This window comes from Octopus bimaculoides, chromosome 3, assembly GCF_001194135.2.
Source record: "Octopus bimaculoides isolate UCB-OBI-ISO-001 chromosome 3, ASM119413v2, whole genome shotgun sequence".
In the NCBI taxonomy this organism is placed as follows: Eukaryota; Metazoa; Mollusca; class Cephalopoda; order Octopoda; family Octopodidae; genus Octopus; species Octopus bimaculoides.
This window is the reverse complement of record NC_068983.1, coordinates 53,884,238-53,890,483: the sequence shown is the minus strand read 5'-3', so window position 1 is coordinate 53,890,483 and position 6,246 is coordinate 53,884,238. Positions and strand designations below refer to the sequence as shown.

At 39.0% G+C, this 6,246-nt stretch overlaps 1 protein-coding gene across 2 annotated transcripts in view; it reads right to left on the bottom strand.

Moving 5' to 3' along the window:
* LOC106873186 (serine/threonine-protein kinase TBK1) overlaps positions 1-5,859 on the bottom strand; it is a 102,022-nt gene extending 96,163 nt beyond the window's left edge. The window contains exon 1 of one of the 2 annotated variants that reach the window (XR_008263644.1): positions 5,724-5,859. The gene's annotated coding sequence lies outside the window, so the exon portion shown is untranslated. The remainder of the gene's footprint in view (positions 1-5,723) is intronic. The other variant, XM_052966177.1, reaches the window with a different exon arrangement.
* Positions 5,860-6,246: the final 387 nt, after the last annotated feature.

The window sequence follows — 6,246 nt, the reverse complement described above, 5'->3', positions numbered from 1 at the left end:
AAAAGAGTATGTGTGTGTGTGTGTGTGTGTATAAAAATTAACAGAATGAGATAAAAATCCAAGGCTGTGAAAGACTTCAGAACATTTATAAATAGGCCTTACAGCTGTTTCCAGGATATTTTTTATATCCCTTCACCAGAGATGGTGTGAGAAAATGGTTAAGCAATAGTTATTCTAGAGAAGATATGAAATAAATAGTGAAGTGGAGGAATGAAAATAGATGTGAGATATGCAGGGATATTGTATCTTCAAAATCTTATATGTATACCATTCTGCGTAAATAATGGAACTGAAGATACAATATCCTTGCATATCTCACGTCTGTTTTCATTCCTCCACTTCACTCTCTATTTCGTATCTTCTCTAGAATAACTATTGCTTAACCATTTTCTCACACCATCTCCGATGAAAGGATATATAAAATATCCCGGAAACAGCTGTAAGACCTTCTATTTATAAATGTTCTGAAATCCTTCGCAGCCTTGGATTTTTATCTCATTCTGTTAATTTCTTTTTTATATATACACATGCTGATGTGACCTACGTTGGACTCCTCATTTGCATAATCACCAAATCTGGAGCTTAACTATAGTCTGTCCATAGCACTTACTCAGCATTACCTGACACCTTTGGATCTTCTTGACACCATTACCTCTCATAACCTCAATATATATATGTATGTATGTATGAATATATATCAGGTCATCCCATAAGTTCTGTCCAAATTTTGAATAAAGGAAGCAAGTGATCAAATGTTATATTTAATTGAGATTTAATCATCAATGTATTTTCCCTGATTATCTATGACTTCCTTCCATCTTTTTTCAAGCTTTTTAATCCCATCAATGTAAAAGTCTTTTGGTTTCAAAGCGAAGAACTCTGAAATGCCAGTTTCGACCTCCTCCTCGCTTGCGAAAGTTATGTCCCCCAAATGATTCTGTAAACTACGAAACAAATAATAGTCTGAAGGAGAATAAGGTGGATGAGGAATTTCTTCCCAACCAAGCTCTTTGATCTTCTGTGATGTGATCTTTGCAGTGTGGGGTCACGCATTGTCCTGATGAAACATCACTCCTTTTTGATTCACTAAAGCGGGTCTTTTTTTCTTCAAAGCTTGTTTCAAATGCTCTAATTGCTGACAGTAGACTTGAGCATTAATTGTGGAAGGGAATATCTGGTGCATTGGTGTGTGCTTTGGTCAAACTCTTATTGCTAGGCCCGAGGGTATTAGTGGAATATTGTTGGCAGCAGATCAAAGGTCAAGGCAGAGGACCTCTGGTTGCAGTCACAGTGGGACATGCAAGTACAACAGGATGTCTTTCCTTTCATGCAGGCAAACATTAAACACCTAACTCCTGTTATTCAGGTAGACATCCGAGTGTTGAATACCTTTTAAAATTGCTCTTTTCCCAGCCAGGCATAATCTGCCCTTCCTGCTGCTATTGAAGTATAATTTGCATTTTCTAGGATCTTCCACTTTACGCTGTACTCGGTGACACTTTCTTACAAAGACCAGACATGCTTGGCTATGATTGTGGCATTACATCCCTCTAAGATGTTGAAGGAAGAATTGTGATCATTAAAGTAGGTTTTGAAGGGGCCTTCCATTGCTGCCACATACTTCTGCACACTTGGTTGTCCATTGGGTCCTGTTGCTGTTACTTCTTCTGCCTTGTAAACTGTCTCTGTATGCAGTGGTCATTCAGTGGACAAGTTGCATTACTCCTCCATGAGCATCCTCCCTTTCACATCAGCTAACTTTGATGAGCATAAAGTTATATAATCAGATTGTTACCTAACACTCCATTGTATTCTTTACACAAAACCAATCGGTAAGATCAGCTGTCATGGATATTTAATACTATACTTTTGGGATAAATATACCCACTCTACTGACAAATATACGAGTGCATCTTTTCCCTGACTTATGGTCTCTTATACAACTCACACACACACACACACACACACACATATAGGCTCATTTGTAGAAATACATAAATCCGGAGGAGAAGCACACTCTAAGATATAAAGCAGTTAATATTATAGTGGGGTAGGTTGGTTTATGGGGTTACCCTGGGTTTCTCACCCATAAGGGGTTTAGTCTTATGGTGTATCTTCAGACCCCAAACACTGCTGGCCTAAGAACTTTTTAGAATATGGAGTGGAGAAAAGCCTCGTTTTAAAGAGTAAAACCCTAGGAAGTTGTCTCTCTTTGCCATTGTCCATCGATCTTCGGCCGTGCTGCCATCTTGCAGTCACCAAAGTACCACGAAGGTAAATTATTGTCTCCCTTTCGCCTTGGCTATTAGTTTCCAGCTGTGGTGCCGCCATGTGGATTCCAAAAAGCCAGCAGCAATTTTCTAAAATGCAGGCATGGTCCGAAAAACAAGGCTTTTGCCCCTCCATATTTCAAAGAGGTCTCAGGCCAGCAGCGTTTGGGGTCTGAAGATACGCTGTAAGGATAAACCTATTATGAGCAAGAAACCCAGGGTAACTCCATAAACCGACCTACCCCACTATAATAAATATATATATCGTTTAATGTCCGCTTTCCATGCTGGCATTCATATATCTTTTTTCTTTTACTTATTTCAGTCAAGAAACTGTGGTTATGCTGGGGCATTGCCTTCAAGTATTTGTATTTGAATAAATCGATCCCAATAACTGAATTTTTAAGCCTGATGCTTACTCTATTGGTTTTTTTTTTGCCAAACTGCTAAGTTACGGAGACATAAACTCACCAATACCTGTTGTCAAGCGTTGGTAGGGAAAAACATAGACACAAGCACACACATGTCTGTATATATCTGTGTATATCCATTCTATGTGTATATATAGGCATAGGCATGGCTGTGTGAAAAAGCACAGACAAGAACCTTGCATATCAAACTGCATGGTTCTGGGTTCAATCCCAGTGCGAGGCACTTTGAGCAAGTGTGTTTTACTATATTGCGAGGGAACTTGGTAGAGAAATTGTGTGGAAGCCCTTGTATGTATGTCTATGTATATGGGTGTATTTGTATTTGTCCTCAACATGGCAGTCAGTGTTATAGCCTGTTTATGTCTTTGCAACTTAGAGGCCTGACAAAAGAATTTGATAGAATAGGTAGCTAAGTTGAAAGTAAGTCCTGGGGTTAATTTATTTGACTGACTTTATGAAACTGTAAAAGTGGTATGAGGCCCTCCACACCAAACATCTCTGTTCTTTGTGCACTGCAGATGGAAGAGTATTCTCTACAAACAAGGTGTTCACACGATGTCAGATTCGCCTGACTGGCTCCTGTACCAGTGGCATGTAAAAAACACCTACTACACTCTTGGGGTGGTTGGCATTAAGAAGGGCATCCAGTTGTAGAAACATTGCCAGATCAGATTGGAGCCTGGTGCAGCTTCCTGGCTTTCCCAACCTCAGTCAAACCGTCCAACCCATGCCACCATGGAAAACGGACGTTAAACGATATGATGATGATGATGATGATGTAACTTAGTGATTCAGTAAAAGGGATGGATATAAGAAGTACCAAGCTTAAAAAAAAGACTAACAATGGACTGATTCATTCAACTAAAATTCTTGAAGGCAGTGCCCCAACATGGCCACGGTCTAATAACTGAAACACATAAAAGATGACACGATAAATGTCATTCATTTGTATTTGAGTTGAGTCAAGACCTTTTCAGATATTAATGTGTTGACATAATATAGCATACAACAATAGTATGATTCAGAATATTTATATTCCTGCATAAGATATGACTAATATTATTTAATTACTGTAGAGAATATGAGACAACAAAAGTTATGTTTGGATATGTGTAAACTTCCCCATTACCAGGCTAACATGTGGAAGCATGTCCTGTGATGAGGTTCCAGCTGGGGAGTTTGGGGATTATGGAGAACAGTATTGTCAGAACAATATCTGACAATACAATTCTACATTTCAAATGACACCGTTTGGTGCATCTAATGAGATAGTTGAACATTCAAAGTTCAACGGTCAAGGCCAACGTTCAAACTTCAAGGGCAAGTCTATCACCTCCCTGCTTCCCTGTTACCCACAAATGAATGACCACACTTCTTCCAAATTTACTTTGTGAGTGATGTAGGACAACTAACCCAAAGTAGGTGTCAAACTTCAGACGATGGGTCATGTTAGATACAGCGCTAACTGCCGCAAAAGAGGGTCTATTCACTGACAGCTTTGCGATGTGTTCAAAAATCACATACCCCATACCCCCAATTTCCATGACTGATTAGGGCCTGGAGTACTCCAAACAGAGGCATGGCTTGTCGCTTACTTGATTTAGCCCATCATTTACTCCACAAATGTTTTATTGTCAATGCTGCACTTTCCCGTATCACCTGCTTCAACACAACTGTAATATGTATACAAACAATGCCATTTTAATCCCAAGCAATGCCAGGTATCTCTGCTAAAGCACCCACTACATTCTCGGAGTGGTTGGCGTTAGGAAGGGCATCCAGCTGTAGAAACTCTGCCAGATCAGATTGGAACCTGGTGCAGCCATCTGGTTCACCAGTTCTCAGTCAAATCGTCCAACCCATGCTAGCATGGAAAGCGGACGTTAAATGATGGTGATGATGATGATGATATATATATAAATTTAGATTCAAGGTGAATATTTGTACTTAAGTTTAGACACCAGAATTAAGTATGGTATTATCCATACAATTTCAAAATAAGGTGATTAAAACCAAAATAAGCAATAAGGATATCCAAAGTTAATGCAGTACGATCGTTTCATGCGACTCCATTTAATTAAGCAATGTGAACATTACATCAAATGTAAAATGCAGAGCAATCCTCAGCTGCACAAAGATATAGAAATTTATTGAAATTACATTTCTACAGGACATGTTTTTGTAACTACATTTAAACTCTCCAAGTAGAAAGGAAGAATACAAAATACCATTTTGACTTAGCCAGACCATACAGGCTAGTGAATAATTCTATATATATATATAGAGGTGGTGAGGCAAAACCTTCGAACATTGGGCCTCACCGAGGCGATGACTTCTGACTGAGACCTTTGGAAATATGCTGTGCGTGAGAAGACCCAGCAAGCCAAGTGAGACCTAAATCCAAGGCCTCTGCCAGGGGTGTAGCCAGCCCACTTAAGCATACCTTTCCTTCATTGGACACTAAACTCCGCTTGCGAAGACCTGTTGAGGCAAGTGAAATCGAAATCGAACTAAATTCGACAACTTACACTCTTGGAGTGGTTGGCGTTAGGAAGGGCATCCAGCTGTAGAAACTCTGCCATATCACATTGGAGCCTGGTGTAGCCATCTGGTTTCACCAGTCCTCAGTCAAATCGTCCAACCCATGCTAGCATGGAAAGTGGATGTTAAACAATGATGATGATGATGATGATATATATATATGAAGAGAGAGAGAGAGAGAGAGGTGGGGTTTCCTGCAGGGAATTTAGTTGATTAGTAGCAAGAACAAAATGGAAAAAAAATTAAAAAGACGTATATACCAAGGCACCTGTTTCTGCTTCTTTGTCAAACTCTAATCTTTCATCATCTGACACAAGATCACCTCTTTCAATGCCCCCATCCCTCTCAAAAAATCCTTGTCTTGCAAGCTACTTGGTAACCCTTCCAGTGCTGGTGCCAAGTAAAAAGCATCCAGTCCTCACTGTGAAGTGGATAGCATTTGGAAGAGCAACAAGCTGTAAAAAACCATGCTAAAACTGACCTCACTTATGCTGATACCATGTAAAAAGTACTCAATCCACTCTTCAGGGTGGTTCATATTAGGAAGGGCATCCAGCTGTAAAAAACATGCCAAAACAGATGCAGTAACTTGGTGTAGTCTTCTAGCTGGCCACCTCCTGTCAAACCATCCAACTCATGCTAGCATAGAAGGCAGATGATGATGATGATGATAATGATGACAAAGTGATATAGGTTTTCACTTGAAATGCTTTCACTGGCAAAAACCCAACTTTCTATTTATCTCTAACAGGATGTTATTTTCATGACACCACACCAAAACATATTTATATACATATGTACACATATACGCATACAAATATAAATACATATACACACACATATTTATATATTTGATCCTTTATATTGAACACTCAATATTTCATCTACATTCAATACTTTCTTTCATGGTGCCATCCATTTTTATTTTATTTTATTTTATATTATATATTGTATATTATATTATATATTGTATATTCCATATTCTATACCCCACATTGGTTCTG